The sequence below is a fragment of the Mercenaria mercenaria genome, unplaced genomic scaffold, assembly GCF_021730395.1.
Source record: "Mercenaria mercenaria strain notata unplaced genomic scaffold, MADL_Memer_1 contig_147, whole genome shotgun sequence".
NCBI classification, from domain to species: Eukaryota; Metazoa; Mollusca; class Bivalvia; order Venerida; family Veneridae; genus Mercenaria; species Mercenaria mercenaria.
In genome coordinates this window covers 24,573-45,990 of record NW_026459446.1, presented here as the reverse complement: position 1 = coordinate 45,990, position 21,418 = coordinate 24,573, and the positions used below count along the sequence as shown (strand labels likewise).

At 35.6% G+C, this 21,418-nt stretch overlaps 1 long non-coding RNA gene across 1 annotated transcript; it reads left to right on the top strand.

Moving 5' to 3' along the window:
- Positions 1 to 3,621: 3,621 nt before the first annotated feature.
- LOC128551658 (uncharacterized) lies at positions 3,622 to 7,851 on the top strand. The gene is made up of 3 exons (XR_008368858.1): positions 3,622 to 3,738; positions 5,028 to 5,052; positions 7,783 to 7,851. It is a non-coding gene; the product is annotated as an uncharacterized LOC128551658 (long non-coding RNA).
- Positions 7,852 to 21,418: the final 13,567 nt, after the last annotated feature.

Sequence of the window (21,418 nt, the reverse complement as noted above, 5' to 3'; positions counted from 1 at the left end):
AAAGTAATTTCCTTCTCCATTCTATACGATTTTCACACAATACTTAAATAATACTCAATCAATTTTTTCAACATCTCCACTAAAATGTATGAACAATTATATAAGCTAACGCCCATACATACATGGCAACACAATTAATAGACTCAATATGTGTACAAACGAAAAGCGCGCAAAAGTTGCATCAAACTTTTCCACTCTTGGGAATGAAATGATCACTCACGTAAAATTGCACCCTTCAGATAGCCTCCAAAATAACTTGGAATATAAACATTTTTAAACGCACTTACAGACACAAATTCCTCCTATTTCACAAACAATTATTCTTTCAGTTATGCACACAATGTAAACATTCCGCTATGACACTTACTGATTCTGATTGGCTAGTACGCATCACGTGGTCCATAAAAAACAACCACAAGTAGGTCAACACTTAACATACATGAATTACAACATATAGCGCATGTATGACAACTGCACATGTCTCAAATCCCTTTAAACATTCTTTATTACGTAAAATTCCAAATATATTACAAGCCAATATACATGATAAAGTAACGCACCTGCTACGATCTCATGTGCAAAAACTAGGTCAACTCCTCTCCGATGAAATACACATAAAAACAACATTTTTCACGCGCACTATCCCCGATAGCTGATAGTTTCTCATAAAATACTATTTTTCTAACATAAAGAAATATGTAAACTGTACACTTTCATGCATAAAAACATAAAAAAATCCAATATTATTCGCGAAGCAACAGCGCATCCAAATAACATCACTGCTGGTTCCTTTCGTTAATTTGTACAGCATATAGAGCTAATAATTTTTTCCTGAGAACTAGAACCAGCCACTCAAACCAGTTCGAAAACAATTGGACACATTAATGTATATACCATGAATTTATATCGTTCATTTATTTACATGAACGACTATTCGTCCAGAAAATTATACTGCGAATACTATAACCGCTCGGCCAATGAAATATCACTGACTGCATCGTAAACGTATTGTCTGCAAGTATTGACCTGTCACCCATTATTCTTCGCCATTTCGTGGATTTTCGGTAGTTTATACAGTATTTCTATCATGAAAATATCTATATATCTTAAATAACCTATATACCAATGACACGATGGCGTAGTGTTAAGGTGTCTGACTTTCACGTTACCACGAGTTCTAAAACATCTGAGACCACTTTCTTTAAAACATTCAGTGTAATTTTATGTTATCGATATTGCTTTTACTTTTACAATATTTACGTAACATATTTCATAATTTCTTACTGTTATTTCTTGTAGTATTATTCTTTTTTGAAACGTTGGTGACAAGTACTTCGTATTTTTATCAGAGAAACTTTTAAAGTATTTTTTTTATTTTATCCACTACGATTACGAGTGTATTTCTTTTAAGAAATGGACAGTAAAAATTAAACAAATGTGTGTGGCATTATTTCTACTTGTAAAGTTTGCAGATAAAATTTGCAAAAAACAAAGTCAGATGCAGGACTCAAACCAACAACTTCGAATTTGGTAGGTAAACGTTTTGTCTAAGACTACTTGCACATGAGATATTAGTAAAATTATAAAAATATATACATTGTATATGCAAAAGTTTTATCGCTATTAAGCTTCAGACACCGAGAAATAATTTACGCAAAGATACGGAATACTCATGAATGCAAGGTAATACTCACGAACAATAGTGTACAGACCTAATTTTATATTATTGTTTACATTTTCAAAACGCGATACCTATACTTGTACGCTCTATTGATTATCACGTTCTCACTGTCACCTAGGGCGTCCTTTGGCGTTTATTCCCCAGATAGACTTGAGTCGATTCGGATCATGTAGCTCGAGTAAATCGCTTTCACACCGGGAACCAGAAGTGGAGTTTTATAACCGTGTTTATGGCTCTTGTTTACATTATCCACGTGGATAAACTAACATTTATGTAAAAGTAGTGTAATTTTTTCATTCAAATAAAATTTTATTTTGTCATAAATTTATCAAATGTTTATTTTGCTAAGATGTTCCTTTGACATTGAAGTTGTACCTTTTCATTCCGCCATATTGTTCTCGCATTGTTCGCGGTCCTCCCGATTAGGAGGTGATGTGAAATGTTGACCCGAGGACAATGCAAGAAAATTGACTCAACTCATATTAATATTAAAGTGAAATTGTCAGTGTATCTCCGTGTACTTTAAGGAAACTGACGGTCGACTGCACCTTGTGAAATAATAGAGAGCTGCTGATTGGTTACAAATTCTTTTGATTGTAAAGTGCTTAAAGTAGATTGTGATCAGTAAGTATCTTTATAGATTTGTCTTTTAATTGGAATGCAACATAAATTACGTAACAGTTTTATTTAATTGTAAAACGGTCATTACGCTCAAAGTTTCAAAAAGATATATGCTTTAATATTAATGTCGCAGAAAAGCTTTTCGAATTTTCAAGTATCGAATATTTTTCAATATGTGCCCGGGATATTTATGTGTTCATGCTATTTAATGTTTCTACTGGTATGTTGAATTCACCAGTTACGTGCTTGCTTAAGTTATAGCTAGAATATTTTTTCAGCTAGTTCATTACATAATTTTGTGTTGAGCAAACGATAACTTGCAGACGGTATGTATATATCTCTGCGAATAGCAACTTCTAAACGAGTAACAATTGTAAACTGATTATCAATTGTTTTTACTAGATATCCCTGAAATAATGTCTAAAACTAAAAACGTGACATTACTCTTGCATAAATAACAATACATTTAGGTTTACTTTTAAATGTTTGTAATTTGTTGTAATGCCTCATCAATAAACTCACGTCATGTTTAATTATTAAAAGAAACATTTGTTCTGTTTATTTGATTGTTTAAGGATCATTACAAAATGATTTTTTTTCATCAAATCTAGAGCAAATTACAAAAAGAGATTGCACAATAGTCTCTGAAATATGAGACTCTACAGTGGGACACCGCTGAAAAAGTCACTTACAAAAATGAAAGAAAACAATTTTTCAGTCAATGTAAAATGTTGAGATATTTTTGCTTGTTCTAGCTCGGGGAAATACAATTTATTTTGATTAGAAAAAATAAACTTTTGAATATAAACAATCAGTGGTGTATTCAACAAGCAATGATGTATCCATTGATCAGAACACGGACATTGTATATCGTAAAGAAACGCCTACTCTGCAAAACAACGTAGAGGTAAAGGTAAGCTTTATTTAACGTTGCAAATAATCAACAGGCAACAAAAAACTCTCGTGTGACAAACTAGGCATCCAGTTACAGATACTAACCTGTACTTATTTTACCTCCGGGAACAACCCTTTAAAAGCTGAGTGCCCAGAAAGTGAGCTACCCAGTATCATTTTTCAAGTTTTCGGTATGATGCGGCCAGAGATTTAACCCCGGACACACTTTCATTGGGCTTTTGTGGCGGAAAAACATGAAAGTAATGTACAAATAACACTTTTCTACAACGTTCAATGCAAAATGAAAGAAAAATCAAATACGCTCGTATGATCTTGTACAGTAAATACGCTGATCGTAGGTGGTCTTTGTGCAACTTATATCAACCTTTCTTGTAGATAATATTATACAACTTTTCACTTAACAGGGACGAACTTTCTTCACATCCTTTTGCTAAAAACTGTAGACAGAAATAACGCTACCAATGGCTTCAGTGGTGCAAACTGTACTTGAACAGACATCAATTCCAGACGGTAGCAAAAAGGTAGTTCTTAAAAGGTTTACCTGTATTTCTTATACTTCAGATATATAACCATAAGTCAAAAATGTGAATCCATATTATAATACATCATCTGTTAGCAACAATTTATTTATGATTTATTCTTTGTTTGTAAATATCTTATTAGCCCTCATCAAAGGTGAAGGCGTCGCAATTCCTTGCGCCTGTCCATTGAAACCTTGCGAGTTTTATTACTGTTACATATACTGATACATTTTGGCCGAACAAGCTTTTCAGGTTATAATCTGTATATTAGAAGTTCTTGCTCACAATTCAAATTACTGCTGGTTTCAGACACATCCTGAGTGACAGACCTTTGATATGTTTTCAGTTAGTCTATTTGATGTCTAGTATAAACCTGTACTCATGTAGATTCCCTTATTGTTATTTTATTTCCAAAGAATTCAGTGTAAGGTTAATATTCGTATAGGTCAACTCCTCATTTACAATTTTAAGGTTACTAGCTGAGAGTCCTGAGTGACGGATTCAAATAGTTAGATTGTTGTCTAGTATATGCTTATATTCCTCACTCCCTATCTGAAGGACATTCTTTAAACTTACAGAAAGGTGAAATATGTAGAAGTCTTTTCGTTTGAGTTATGCCCATAACAAAGTTTTTCTAAATCTTATCTTTGGTGAAGTATATGTGTTTATATTTGTCTAACTTTTCGCATTTAATATCTGTATTCAGAGATATGGCTAGTTTTATTTAGGTAATATATTTTGGCGTAGTAATCATCTCAGTAAATATTTAAAGGTTTTTTTTTCAGACTTAATGAAATGATAAATATTTATTATACTTATGACAACGATTGCTGTGAATCTAAGATACGACTCCCTTTAATTAGAACTTTGAGAACTATATGGATCTTATATGACTGCCTGGGTACGACAGGGCTTCCCAAACCTAAGCGACAGCCGGGAATTGGTAACCGAGCGCTATGGAGGTCTTTTATCCGCGCTATCAAGAGGGTTTGAAAAACTGCCTTACTCAGGCAGGCATATAAGATATTTCTCTAGCCTACCGGTTAAATTTTTGCAACATCTTTAAAGATGTGGCTAACTGAAAATCGCCCATACATAATGGTTTCGTATACTGATGTCAAAGTTGACGTCAATGTGCACATCCTAGGGAAAAGTAAATTATGTTCTACCCGGATAAATTCGTCTTTCTCCGCTAGGTAGGCAAGACAAAATAATCTTGTTCCTTAGATTATATAAATTAGTACATGTTCATAAACTGTATTTTTATGCCAATTTATTCTTTATTTCAGGTGGCGTGTTTACTTCAACCTCAAGGTATAAAAAAGTTAAAAACATTAAGGTGATACTGCACGTTCGTTTCACCGGACTTAACGGCGTCACCTCATTTATCCGAATAACGTAGAGTAAAGCCTGGACTCGGCATACGGAATTGAAAATCATTGTATGATTAGCAAATCTATTAAAACATCAACGTTACTATCTTTTTCATCATTGTAGAATATTTTCTATTTGCGAATTAGTTATCAAAATTGTGATTTTCCCATAGACTTCCATTGTGAAAACTTGTGTGAGGTTATTTTTTCAAAACAGTCTAGCAAAATCTCGAGAACATGACACTGATTTTTATTTGCCGATTTGTGTTCGTATATTTTGAAGTCATGAAAATAAGCTAAATTATTCACTTCAGAAAAGTTTTAGATCCAAACGTGCATCACTACCTTCACAGTATCAATTGATTCCTTCTTTTTTATTTTTTTCTAATTGTTTTCTGAACAATATCTGCAAAACCGAATTTAAAATCCAGGTTTAAAAATATATCTTTTGGCAATTACAGTCACACCTGTGTTAAAGACCACTTCTGAACAGAGACGACCTGCCTTTAAAGACCACACGTTTTGTTTCCCATTTTAACATTTACAGTGTATTTTAACCTGTGAATAATAACCACCTCCCAATAAAGAATTATCCCAGTAATAAAAAACTTTTATCTCTCCGAGGGCGGTAGTGAGCTATTTTATTAGAATATCTTCGATAACATAAGTTTTAACCCCCCCCCCCCCTGTCAAAATAATTCATCATCATCATCATCATCAGGATTTTACTGCCTTTCTTATATACTAGTATTATATATTTTCTACAGTGAACCAACTATACATTAGAACATATAATACGACAGTACATCAAAATAATATCATTCGATAACTGCATGCGATAATATAAGTTTACAAGCATCAGAAACTTCTGCTTCCCTTGGTGCTTAGTGCTTTGCGTCAAATTAATGCAAGATGAAACTAAATGGCGGATGTTTTTGTGTGCACTAGAATAAATACTTATTGTTTGATCCGATTGTTACGATTTTTTTTCGTAAAGAAGGCATGTAGCTGGCTTACGAAATGTCGTTTGTTCTACGCAGGTGCCCGCCCAAGGAAATAGTAACACACTTTCTATCATAAATTGTTGCAATAAATTGTCAAATGCGTATAAAATAACACACTTTCATATCATCAATTTATAGTTTCGAAGTCTTTGTTAAAAGATAAAAATACGTATGTATCAGTCCACATTTATGCAAATAATGTTAATATCCGAAAGGAGAAATATGCCATCATATCAAACTTCATGGGCATTTTTAAAGACGTATATCATATAAATACATTTACCAAATCTTCTAGGCAATACCTAAGTATTATTTGGCACATATTAATCTGCGTCAATATCTACGCTATTGTATCCTGAAATATTTTTAGAAAATGAAAGAAAAATACAACTCATATCTTTGACTTCTAAGCTTAAACTCAGGTCAGAAATTGTTTCATGTACTGTTATTTTATCGATATTCCCTTTTACTATATACATTACTTAATTTTATGGTACATGTTTTATAACATATATCATATAATAGTATCATTTTTCTTCGGCCATTATTATTACAATATATATAAATGCATATAAACATAAGAAATTTTGTTGACATATTCCACAACAAATTGCTGACATGTACATTGAAGAATGTTAAATAATAAAAGAACTCTGGAGCTCACGTTATAACAAGGATACTGTTAACTAAGATGCCCCTTCATACTCACATTACCCCTGTATTGGAAACAACTGCAATGGTTTTCCTTGAAAAACAGAGTACAATACAAAATCCTTTCTCTTAATTCAGTTATCTGCAGTAGCATTCTTTAGCTTACACGAAGAAGATGCTAGAAGTGTACAGGTTGGTAAGAAACCTATGGTGTAAAAGACTTCTTAGTTGTGGCTAACCTTGAGGTATGTCAATCGGAGCTCTCTAAACACTTCTCATGGACTATGAAACACTATCTGAATCACAGTTAGAGACTATTTTAAATGCCCATTTCCATGTACAATACGTTGCAATCTGACCATGGTAATTATGTATGTTATAGTTAACATCAAAGTGCTATTTAATGTTGGTACAGGTACTATGTTTGATCTCACTAGAAAATTGATGCACCAGTTTATATTTGTAAACGGTTGTCTTATTTGACTGTTATTCTTCTGTATTGGGGTAACCTAATAAAAGAGTATTTTCATTTTCCATTTACTTGATAATTAATTATAAGCATTTAGGATTGGTCTAATACTGTAACTGTTAAGTTTCGTACTATTGTGTTAAGTACGTCTTCATATCTGATGGTCTGTTTGGTAAACAACGTTCCCTATATTGTTAATTCCTAATGCGAAGCAATTTAACAATAGATGCATATTGGAATTTGTTAAGTTTATGTAAAAATAAGATAATAACACATTTAAAGGTCACCTCTGAAAAGAAATCACCTGGCTCTAAAGACCACATGTTTTATTTCCCATTTTAACATTTACATTGTATTTTACCCTGTAAATAAAGACCACCTTCCAATAAAGACCACATTTTGGCTCTCCCAAGGGAGGTCATTAAAGACAGGTTTGACTGTATATGCTGATTACAAATTTGACTATTTGTTTTGTTTTAATTTTATCTGTAAACAGCAACTGTATTGTAAAGATACACATTTTATAACATTATATTGCGTTTTACAGACGAACGAGAACTGATTGACGAAAGCACATTGAGTGAATCATCTACTAATGCCAGCCATTGTGTAGGTAAGAAAATGTTGGATAAGATTAGAACATGTAGAATCAGTTATGTAGATTCTATTCTTGTTATTGGTGTTGCGTTTCCCATGTACAAATAATCCTGTGATACTAGCAAAATATCTATTTAGTCAATCTATGACACTCAGACTTCCAAGCAGGATATCATATGCTTTAATTCAGTTCAGAATAGTGTTTCATGTATTGTCATTTTGCCAATATTTCTTTATTTTATTTTATGGTTAATGTTTTTAGTAATTCTTTATAATTTCATTTTCTTGGGCAATGTTATTACAAAATATCAATGCATATAAACACTACTTGACTCGGCTGCTAACGGTTCGCTAGTTTTATATCATAAAAAAAGACAATTTGAAACAAACAAATATATCATCAAAACCTGTCACTTACTTCTTAAACTTACTGTTCCATTTTTATATCACATTGCTTCCCAGAAATACACGTAAGAATGAAAATCCCAAGCAATCACACATAATGTTACACATATCAACTTGTTTGCATTGCGTCACAGAAACGGTGTCCAAGTAGATTTTAACCGGGTCGTTTTTATGCTAAACAAATAGCTATGTATTCAGTTCAGCACAGAATCGTTGAACCGTAACAACTGACAATCATTGTTTTGAAGATTTCTTTACAACTGAAGCGTAGATTTTAGAAAATACTCTTTCTGGAACAAAATTAATGGATAATTTAATTCCTACCATTTTGACCACGGACCAACGCCCTTGTCTCTAATTTTTATAATATTTACCACCGGCACAGCTGTCGATAGTCATACAATTTTTCTTGAGCAACAAAAAACAGATCAAAGAATCTTCTGTTTAGATATTTTGGTTGTCGAGAGCTGTGCTCATACTTAAATTTCTATTTTAAGTGATGGAAACTTCCAAAAAATCACGCTTAATTCCGTATCGGGGGTGTTTTCGCAAACTGTTGCCGTGGTTACCATACGAGGAAACATGTCAACAAATGCATCAGTGTGAGTTTTAATACTTGTTTTACCAGTATACATCACACAAATAATTGAATAATGTATTTTAAATTTCTGCAAAATATTGGGCCATTTCCAATACTTACCGAACCAAGCCCTTTGTTTGGCATTTCCTACAACAGATACTGACAATCACCTAGATGAATGTTCAGTAAAGACTGATCATGACAAAAGTGGCAATCTCTTCCCACCTGCTTCATTCTTTATTAAATATATGACAAGGCTCGGACTCATGGTTACTAGACGCCTTATCAACACAGCTGTTTGCGAATGTGATAAAATGCTAATTTAGTTATGTGCTTATTGCATTGATTTATCAATAGTAATATCGCTATTCGGGGTTGGACAACGCAAGTCAATTTACGGAAACTTATGGAATATTCATGAGTTAATGAGGTAATAGCTTGCGGACAATATTAACTAGTAAAGTTACAGCAAAGTCGAATTAGGTGATTTTAGATTTGATTTATTTCTATTTACTCGATTGTGTGTTCAAATAGAACCATATTTAGGGTCTCGTGCGATTGGAAAAAAGGTTAATGGCGACATATACCAATCTGTTTCGTCTTGTCTGAAGTTCATCTAAGCTAAGTCGCCAGGCTGCGACTGGACCGATTTATGGTTTCATCAAAATGGTGGCCATTTTTTAAAGAAAGATCTATCATCATCTTCAAAGAATTGATCGGAGTTGTTTGTCTTAGATGCTAAGAGTGAGGGTTCTTTTGTAGTTTACATCGTAAACATACATTATTATTTAGCATAATGTTACTTTAAATAAAAATTAATATCATTTATACAATTCTAAAAATATATTATGCCTAAGTTTAATATTTGAATAATTAACCACTTATCGCATGTCTGTTTCATTTGTGGAATGATATTATAAACATGTCTTTTTTATGCACGGTAGTGGGTAAGGTTTAAATACTACTTTATGTCACAAAATCGGGAAGTTTTTTTAAACACATTGTTGTTACCTTTTATATATATATATATATATATATATATATATATATATATATATATATATATATATATATATATATATATATATATATATATATATATATATATATATATATATATATACTTGTGATTGCAGTGTGTACATAATTTGCTTATACATTTAGCCACGGTAAAGATGTTTTATGACGATTTTCTAGATTTAGATTAATGTGCAATGATAAAATAGTTATGAAAAAGCTGAGCATAGCACATCTTAAAGGTATCAAGTCCTGAAATAAGCAAGTTCTATATAACACTGCTATTAAAATATAACAAATATTGATGCCTTTTAAGCTCATATAATTTTGGTATCATTAAAATGTGTATTGTCTACTAAAACGAAAATAAAAATTATATTACAAAAGTATGTTATAGAATTTAATGTTTGTGACTTTTTACAGATTTTATTATTTATAATTTTTAGTGATACATCAATAAAAATCAGTAATTACTTTGTAAGATTTATCATTTCGCAGTAACAAAACATGACTGTAGTGATTCGAGCATATTATTATTGTCATCTTATTTATTGATTCTTATTTCGCATACAGCTCTTTCAAATGATACCCCCAAAACAACAAAAAACATGGGGTCACCATGCATCAAAATGTTACCTATTTGTGGATCGGATACCTCAAATGAAAGTAAAATAAAACAAAAGCTTTGGTGATTTAATTCCTCAGCAGCATCGTAATTAAATGTAACTCAGTTTAGAAACGTATTGATAATTATCTGAATTAAATCATAATAATCTCACAAAATTGAAAACCTGTAATAATAGATTAGCAAAACATAAAACCAAAACACCATCACCTCGCAGACACACACAGAGATATTACCTTTTAACTACACTATCACTCTTTTTTCCCCCTTCATCTTATACATAGTGTGCTGCACAGATGTAAGCATTTGTAAGGCTAATTTAGGTTTTGTAATCACTTTTATCACAGTTGTCATTGTGCACCGGAGTAAACCGAGTAGTTTGGGAGACTTGACGGTCTATCTTTTTTTAACCCCCACGCTTGTCCATTATAGCCAGTCGTGACTGCTTGCCACTATCAAAGTAGAAGAGCAAGGAGAATAAGACTTGCACTCACGACCAATTAATACAATGCAATGTAATTCTACATTTTCACTATTTCAAGTGTATTTCTGAATGAGTGAACTCTTTTCTTTCTAGTGATCTCTAGTCTTGCTATTTAGCACAAAATTAATGTTCTTTGCCATTGACGATTGTGATTTCAAGAAAGACATTTTTGATAGTGAGAATTCTGACAAAGAATTGTTATGAAAATTCACCAAAAATGTTATTAAATGTTGTGCCATCCCTTCATGATAGATACAATCATCCCAGAAATTTCAGGAGTTACTCAGAATGCCAGACGAAGGCAAATGTTTCATCACTCAGTCGTGATAGCCATCATGAAAAGTTTGCTTGCCACAGACTTGGCTAAATTGACCTACATACTTTAAAATGACGGCAACTTTCAAAAGTATGGACAATAGAAACTTTTATTTAAAGCTGGAGTGATATAAAGCTTGTATGCGGGAAAAGTAGTCACGCACATGCACTTGTACAATTTGATCCCGTTAAGGGCTGAGAACAACTACTATAAAAGTGTTACCGCCCACTCCCAAAAAAATCCAATAAACAAGTCCAAATTTTCTGCTCTTCATCAATGATTATATGTAATTACTTTTACGACAATTAACACAACATGGTACTCACGTTTGTAGTTGAAATCAAAGAACAACTATCGCACGTTGCTTAGGAATATTCCCAACCTCATATCTGACTGACTGTAACATATCGAAAACAGTGGAGCTCACATTATAACTTGCACGTCCCTTACTTCATTGGTTTTCCTTAAGATACAGAGTACAGTACAGCATTCTTACAGTTACCTCAACAGTCTGCACGCGCATTCTGTAGCCTATACGAAGACAACGCTAGAAGTGTACATACTGGTTAGAAACCTTCTTGATTGTGATAAACCTTGAGGCATCAAAATCAGAGATTTCCAAATATTTCTCCTGCACTATGGAACGCTCTCAAAGTTAAAGACTACTTTTAAATGCCTGTTTCAACCCTGTTTTCATGTACAACATGTTACAAGTAAGCCAAGCGTGTATGTTGTGATTTATATCTAAGTTTTGTTAAGGTTGGTTCTATGTTTGGCTTCTTACTTGACAATTGATGCAGCATATTACATTTGTAAATGGTTGCCAATGTATGTGGTGAAGCACCTTACAACGCGATATAAAAATAAAAAAGTACTTATAGTATCCAATAATTCATAAAGTATTACGTTATCATTTATATATACTGTTATATTAAAACGCCATACTTTTATACAGGTAAGCTAACATCAGGGATAACCTTAGAAAAGGTCAATTTCAATGTCACATTTACTAAAGAATACTAAAAATCCATTATAAGCTTTTGAAATTGGTTTAGCAACTGTTAGTCATGCGTACTGTTTCTGTTAAATAAATCTTTATTTCTTTTGGTCTGTTTGTTACAAGACGACCTTTGTATATTTTTTAGATACCGGTTGTTTTCCCAGATTGCCAGTCATTCTAATATGAGCAATTTAACAATAGGTGCATCTGTGATTGTTTTAATACCTAGCACTACTGTGTTGGCGTTTATTGATTACTGTTTGAAGTAATAGAGATGCCGAATGCTTTTCAAATGATTAACAATTTTAACACAGTGCGACTTAATGTGCATTACAGTTCTGTTCTAAATCAGATATCGCATTACATGATATTTACAGCTACGGCTTTGATTAGATCTGTCTGACCTTAACAGTTACTGTGTAATTCTGTATTGTACAGATGCAGATATGCTGGAAGGTGTTGCATTGCGTAATTTAGACTACCAAGGTAAGAATCTGTTAGGAAAACAATTTAAGCCTTATCAGTTCTCTAGAGGCTATTCTTCTTAGTCATCATTTAAATGTGTTTTAGGAGTTTTAGTGCATTTTACATATCTGTAGGTAAAATAGATCCTCTTTTTTGACTGGATGTGTTCGGCCTCACAACGTTAATATTGGCTGTATAGATGTCTGTGCATACCAATCGTGCAAAGCATTCTGGGATAGATCTAGTCCACATTAAAGCAAATATATCTTCTCTTTTAAAGATACTTGAAAATTGATGATGTAATTATTTATTAATTATTTAGTATGTCGTACCTCGTGTTTTATTTCTTATCTATAAATAAAATTATTGGTGACGGTACAGCTCTAAAGAAATTGTTTAGACGCCTTTAAAATAATAGGTAAAATAATAATTTAAAGAAGGTATAATGTAAAGAAGAGCTCAAAAAATATTAGCCAAAAGGGATACTATAAATGGTGAAAGTTTGGGACACTTTCATCCACTAAGCCACTCTGTCTTACTATTAACATGTTTATGACTTAAATTATACATCCACAAACAAAGTTTTATTTAGGAACAACCCTCATTGACACAAAAAACAAAATATTTTCTCGTTATTACTCGTTCAAACATGACAATGAACAAGTTTAAAACAATTTACTTGCATGCACTTGTAGAAGACACTTTAATAAGTTAACAATAATAAGAACAACAGAACATAGAAATGATAATCTGACTAAAGTACTTGATCTTCTAAACGAAGATCTGAGAATGACCCATTTACATTCGTCTTCTATGTATTTTGGATTTCAGATATTGCTATTTTTATTTTCGTAAACCTATCTTTTTTTAACCAGACGACTTGTTTCAGCAAGCATTTGGCTGAACCATCAACATCGAACCATTGAATGCCAAAGGCTGAGAAAAGTGTAGTCCTCCCTTGATTTTGTGCATAAACAAGGGAGAAAAAGTTTTTCTTTTCTCCTCCCCACACACCCCGGTTATTTTTTCCTAATGATTAAGTTTGTGTGCCTAAACAAGGGAGAAAAAAACAACAAGTTGGTTATTTTTCTTCGCCTTGGTTGGTTTTCCCCCTAGATTTTGTGCATAAACAAGAGAGAAAAAAATTGGTCCCCCCTCCCTAGTTTTTGTGCATAAACTAGGGAGAAAAAAAACTGGTTGTTTTTTTTTTCTCCCACAGTTCCTTGTTTTTTTCCATAGTTTTGTGCATAAGTAAGGGAGAAAAAAGAACATGCTAGGGGGAAAGAACCAACCAGTCAGTAGTTTTTATTCCCTTCACTACGTATTACTCATACATGTAGACACATACGTACTAGGGGGAAAGAACCAACCAGTCAGTTTCTTCCTCCTTCATCACTTATTATCAACACATGTAGACACATGCATTCTAGGAGGAAAAAAACGACCAGTCAGTATCTTCCCCCATCACCGCTTATTACTCACATATGTAGATACATACACACATTAAGGGGTGAGAACTAACCACTCAGTTTCTTCCCCCTTCACCCACCATCACTCACACACGTAGATGCATACACACTAGGGGGAAAGGACCTACAAGTCAGTTTATTCCCCCCTTCACTGCATTTTATTCACACATATAGACACATATGTTCTAGGGGGAAAGGAACCAACCAGTGAGTTTCTTCCCCCTTCACCGCCTTTTATTCATAATTGTAAATACATACGAGTGTGGGATCAAAAGTAATGCAACCAATGGTGTTAAATGACAACTAAAGGTTGGATTAAGAAAATCTTTATTTCAAACTTTCAAAGTAATCTTCTTTGACAGATACACAACGTCTCAATCTTTCAATCCAATCCTCAAAAGCTTTCTGATAGTCTTTTTTAGGTATATCACTAAGGAGGTTAAATATGGCGGCCCCTACCGGGCGGGATGTATATTTTCTGCCTACAAGCTTTTTCCTGAGACGAGGGAAAAGGAAGAGGTCAAAGGGGGCTAGATCAGAGAATAGGGTGGGTGTTCTAGAACATAATTATACTCCATGTTTATTAAAAAACGACGTCACAATCCAAGTCTTGTGACTCGAGGCGTTGTCATGTAACGAATGGATGTCGGATACCCGTCTTTGGTCGACGTTTCTGGAAATTCTTGAGCAGCTTTTTAAGAACTTTTTTCTATAAAACTTTGCATTTGCTGACTTGCCTTTAGGTACAGGAACCTGGATGGCGAAACCTTTAGTAGTGAAAAATATGGCATACATTACCTTTTTCACACTTGCAATCCTTTTGGCAAAGCAAGGCCTTCTGGCATTTTTGTCGAAGCATACTCGTTTACTAATTTTTCGATGCGGTTCGAAGAAATGTATGCAAGACTCATCACCTGTTACTACATTCATAAATATTTTTCGATCGTATCTTGGAAACCTTTTCAAAAACTTGCGCGCCATCTTTACGCGCGTGCGTTTCTGCTCATCAGTGAGCAAATGCGGGACCCACCTCGCACTTTTCTTCTTTAATTTCAAAATATTTCGCAGAATGCGCAACACAGATGCTTTTGAAATGCCAACCATGTCCGCAATCTGCTGAGAAGTCTATCTTGTGTCAGAAAGTACTATTTGTTTGATTTTTTCAACAATCCATGGACTACCTACAGACTTAGGTCGACCAGTTTTAGGCGCATTTTGACAGACTACACGCTTGCACAAAATTTCCTAACCCATCTGCAAACTGTGGAAAAGGACATTTCATTACTACCATAAACAGCACACATGTCAGCATAAACGTCCTTTGAACCTCTTCCGAGTGAAGCGCAAGTCTTCATGTAAGACCTAATTTCGTTGTCATTTTTTACAATTTTACCAACCATTTTGCCTAACTGCCTACGAGTAGGGTTTGTGCAAATGTGAATTGTGAGCGAGATATAGTGTCTACGTGTATAGTTTATACGCCGATTGAAAGCTATTACAACGGGGAACAAGTGCAAGGCGTGAATTTTGTACTTGCGCTAACAATAGCGGTTATCAATAGCCAGTGGCATTACTTTTGATCCCATCCTCGTACACTAGGGGGAGTCATTTTCATTCCCCTTCACCGCCTATTACTCACACATGTAGATAAATACACACTAGGGGGAAAGAACCAACCATTCAGTTTCTTCCCCCTTCATCGCCTATCATTCACACATGTAGATAAATACACATTAAGTGTAAAGAAGCAACCAGTCATTTCCTTTCCCCTAACCGACTATTACTTACACATGTACATACATACACACTAGGGGGAAAGACCAAACCAATCAGTTTCTTCCCCCTTCACCGCTTATTATCACAGCTTCACCGCCTACTAGACATTTGCGAATTAAGTCTACGTAGACTGTGAACACCTAAGACGATCGATTTTTCAAGGGGACCGTCTCAACATGATAATCTTAATTTATGTTTGGTAGGGAAACATTCCTATTATGATGGTAAGGTCTTGCTTATTATGTCATCGAACAGGATAAGATCTGGATTTGTCTTTCCGTCCGTCTGTTCACCAGAGAAATGTTTTTATATACATATCGCAGAAGGTATTTGATCTAGCGTCATAACACTTTCCTGAAATGTTCTTTAATATTATAAGTTGCGCATCTGCGACAAAGTTGGAAAGATGAGCTAGTCTGATAACAATGTATCCGTATTCCATCGTCGTTGTCGCCCGACATGAAAAAATCTAAACTGGGTCAGCTGGGATCAAAATGTAGGTCCGTTGGTAAATAATTGTGAAAACTGTGGGAAACGTAATAGCTTGCGTCTCCATTCCTTTGTTTATTATTATACGCCCGAGGGGACGTATTTTGGGATACCACAGGTGTTCATCTGGCCGTCTGTCTGTCTGTCTACCTGTCTGTGTGTCCGTTAGAAATTTCGTGTCGACTCCGCTCTGTTGCTCTTGAACCTCTTAAAGGATTTTAAACAAACTTGACAAATGTTTTCCACATCAAGACGAGGTGCAGAGCGCCTGAACCAGGTTGCTCGCTTTAAGATCAAGGTCACACTTAGGTGTCAAAGGTCATATAACTTTGTTTCGGGTGCGATTTTAAAGAAACTTGGCACAAGTGTTCACCACATTATGACGACGTGCTAAGCGCATGGTTCGCTTCAATACTTTTGGCGATCTGTTTAGCATAACTTTTCTCTGATGGACAGAAACACGGAACAAGAGCTGACCGTAAGACAGCGCGCTCGACTTTTCTCAATTCTTGACTCTGAATTAGTGCTTTGCCAGTAAAAAGAATCCAAGTGAAACGGGACATAACTCTGTCAAAATTTAGATCAGAGTAATGCGGATTGTTTCTCTGCGTTTAGGCTGTGATAGTAAAAAAGTATTTAAGTTTCAAATCAAAAGCTTTATTAATAACAGAGATATTTGACTTGATCAAATTTTTTTTACAAAACATTCTAAGTAAAAAGGGGGCATTATTCTGTCAAATTCAAATCAGAGTTATGGGAATTTTTCCTGGTGTAGACTTCGATAGTAAATAACTATTTTACGTTTCAAGTCAGTAGCTTTGAAAGTAACAGAGATATTTGACTTTATCAAAACCTTTGTCCAAAAATTCTAAATTAAAAAACGGCAAAAGTCTGTCAGAATTCAAATGAGAGCAATGAAGATTATTTTTCCTGGTGAGGACTCCGATAGTAAATAACTATTTAAAGTTTCAAGTGAATAACTTTGATAGTAACAGAGATATTTGACTTTATCAAAAACTTTAACCAGAAATTCTAAGTGCTAAAGGGGCATAATTCTATCAAAATTCAAAGCAGAGTTGTGGGGATTATTTCTCCTGGTGTAGACTTTAATAGTAATTAACCATTATAAGTTTCAAGTCAATAGCTTTGATAATAATAGAGATGTTTGACTTTATCAAATACTTTAACCAACGGCGACGCCGACGCCGGAGCTAGTGCAATAGCTCTACTTTTTCTTCGAAAAGTCGAGCTAAAAACAGGCACATCCGAATTTAAATCACCTCCCGCATAGTGATGATATAATAACCCAAACCCTACTTCCGTTATAAACTCCGTTTCCTACCGCGCATAATATAAATATGTTGAGACGGTCCCCTTGAAAAAATTTCCGTCTTAGGTGTTCACAGAATGCGTAGACTTAATTCGCAAATGTCTATTATTCACACTTGCAGTCTTATACATACTGGGGGGTGGGGGTGGGGGGGGGGGGGGGGGGTGAGAACCAATCAGTCAGTTTCTTTCTCTTTCACCGCCTATTATTCAAACATGTTGACAAATACACTTGTACATACCAGCGGGGAATAAACAAACAAGTCAATTTCTTCCCCGTCAGCCGTCTATTATTCTTACATGTAGACAAATACACGCTAGGGGGAAAGAACCAACCCGTCATTTTCTTCCCCCTATGCTGCCTACTATTCAAACATGTACATACATACATACACACTAGGGGTAAAGAACCAACCATTCAGTTTCATCCCCCTTTATCGCTTATTATTCACAATCACAGACACATATATACTAGGGTGAAGGGACCAACCAGTCAGATTTTTTCCTTTTACCGCCTATTATGTACACATACATACTTGAGGGTAAAGAAGCAGCCAGTCAGTTTCTTCCCTATTCACCGCCTATTATTCACACTTGTAGACGCAGACACATACGCACTAGGAGGGAAAGGTGCAACCAGTCAGTTTCTTCCCCTTTGCAGCCTGTTATTTACACATGTAGACACATACATACTAGGGGGGAAAGAAAAAATCAGTCACCCCCCCCCTTTATTGTACATTAATCACAAATGTAGAGACATTTATACTAGGGGGGGGGGGGGGGAGAGAACAAACCAGTCATTTACTTCCCCATTCACCGCCTTTTATTCACACAGGTAGATACATACATGCTCGGGGGAAGAACCAACCAATCAGTTTTCCCCTTTCACCGCCTTTATGCAAACATATAGACACATACATTTGTACACACCGGGGGCGGGTTCGGGGGGTGGGCGGGGAGAAAGAACCAACCAGTCAGTTTCTTCCACCTCAACCGCCAATTATTCACACGTGTAGATACAGACACATTAGGGGTAAAGAAGCAATCAGTCATTTTCTTTCCCCTTCAACGCCTATTACTCACACATGTAGATACATGCACGCTAACGGGAAAAAGAAACAACCAAACAGTTTCTTTTCTTTCACCGCCTATTATTCAAACATACACTTGTACACACTAGGGTGGGTGGGGGCAGAAAGAACCAACCAATCAGTTTCTTCCACTTTATCCGCCTATTACTCACACATGTAGACACATACACACAGGGGTGAAAGAACCAAATAGCCAGTTTCTTCCCCATTTCTTAACATTAATCACACAGTCATGTAGATACATACATACTAGAGGGAGGAAACAAACCAGTCATTTTATTCCCCCTTACCGCCTGTAATTCACACATTTACTTACAGGCAAATCTGTCATAAAGACCATCCTTATGAGAGCCAAAATGTGTTTTTTTTTAGGTTAAAATACAATGTAAATGTTAAAATGGGAAACAAAACATGTACTCTTTAGAGCCAAGTGGTTTCATTTCAGAGGTGGTGTTTAGCATAGTTTTGACTGTACATACACACCAGGGGGAAACAACAAACCAATCAGATTTTACCCCTTCATCGCCTATTATTCACACTTGCAGAAAGATATATACTAGCGGCAGAGCCAACCAGTCATTTTCTTCAACCTTAGCTGCCAAATTCAGACATGTACTTACACACTTGGAAGAAAGAACCAACCATTCAGATTCTTTCCCCTTCGCCGCTTCTTATTCACTAATGCAGATACATACATACATAGTAGGGGGAATAACATACAAGTCAGTTTCTTCCTCTTTCACCGTCTATAACTCAAACATACATAATAGTGGGAGGGGGGGGGGGGGAAGAACCAACCAGTCAGTTTATTCCCCATTCACTGCCTATTATTCACACATGTAGACACATACGTACTAGGGGAAAAAGAAGCAACCAGTCAGTTTCTTCCCCCTTCACCGTCTGTTATTCACACATACATACTAGGGGAGGGGGGGGGGGAAGAGCCAACCAGTCAGTTTCTTCCCAATTCACCGCTTATTATTCACACATGTAGACACATACATACTAGGGGGTAAAGAAGCAACTAGTCATTTTCCTCCCCTTATCGCCTATAACTCACACATTTACATACATACACGCTAGAGGGAAAGACCAAATCAATCAATTTCTTCACCCTTCATCGTCTATTTTTCACACATGCAGACACATACTTATTAGGAGGGAAAGAACCAACCAGCAAGTTTGTTCCCCCTTCCACGCATATTATTCACATATGTAGACACATACTAGGGGGAAAGAACTAACCAGGATCATCGCCTATTATTCACACATACATGCTAGGGGGAAAGAACAAATCAGTCAGTTTCTTCCTCTTCACAACCTATTATTTACCATTATTCACAAATGCAGACACATACAAACTAGGTTGGGGGTAAGAACCAAGCAGTCAGTATCTTCCCCCTTCACCGATTATTATTCGCACATACAGATACAAAAATAGTTGGGAAAATAATCAGCAAGTCAGTTTCTCCCCCCCCCCCCCCCAAACACACACACAGACACACACTTAACCGCCTATTTATCGCACATACATACTAGGGGGGAAACCTACCAGTCATTTTCTCCGCCCCCCCCCCACCTTCACTGCATACTTTTCACACATTTAGACATAAACGTACTAGGGGGGGGGGGGGGGGGGGGAAAGAACCAACCAGTCAGTTTCTCCCCCCTTCATGCACAGTGTATCATTCAGACATGTAGATACATTATACAGTAACTCTAGTACCAAATAGTCAGTTTCTTCCCCCTTCCCGCGGGATGGAAACATTTAGGACCAACTAGACAGTTTCTTCTATCATCACCATCTATTATTCAGACATGAAAACACATGCAATCTACAGGGGGAAAGAATAATTTTGTCTGTTTCTCTCTCTTCCCCCCCCCCCCCCCCCCCCCCCCCCCCCCCCCCCCCCACACACACACACACACACTTCACTGTGTATTATCCAAACATGCAAATACATGCACACTAGAGGGTGAAAGAACCACCTATTCAGTTTCTTCCCAGCTTTCTCATTTTTTATGCACAAAAATCACTTATATATTATGGGGAAAAAGCAACCAGGGCGGGGAAGGGGGAATTCAACCAATTGTTTTTCTCCCTCGTTTATGCACAAAAACTTAGTTATAATGGTATAAGGGGAGAAGCAACCGGGTTAGATGCGGAAGGAAACAACTGGTTGTTTCTCTTGTTTATGCACAAAAACTAGGGGCAAAACAACCAAAGGGGAGAAAAAACAACCTGTTTTTCTACCTTATGTTTTAAAAAATAGGGGGGACTTACCAAGAGGGAGAATAAAACCAACCGGTTGGTTTTTCTCCCTTGTTTATGCACAAAAACTAGGGCGGGGGAAACCAACCGGGGTGGGGGGAGGGGGTAGGCAAGCAACCGTTTACAGGGAGAGTGCCCTACCGACTTAGCTAACCGACTGTCTGACAAGTCCGTACCATGACATATGATTTCTCTCAAAACACGGGGAGGAAGTCGAGATGTAGTCGTCATAAAAATTGTAAATATGAAAAACCCTTTCAGAAGAACT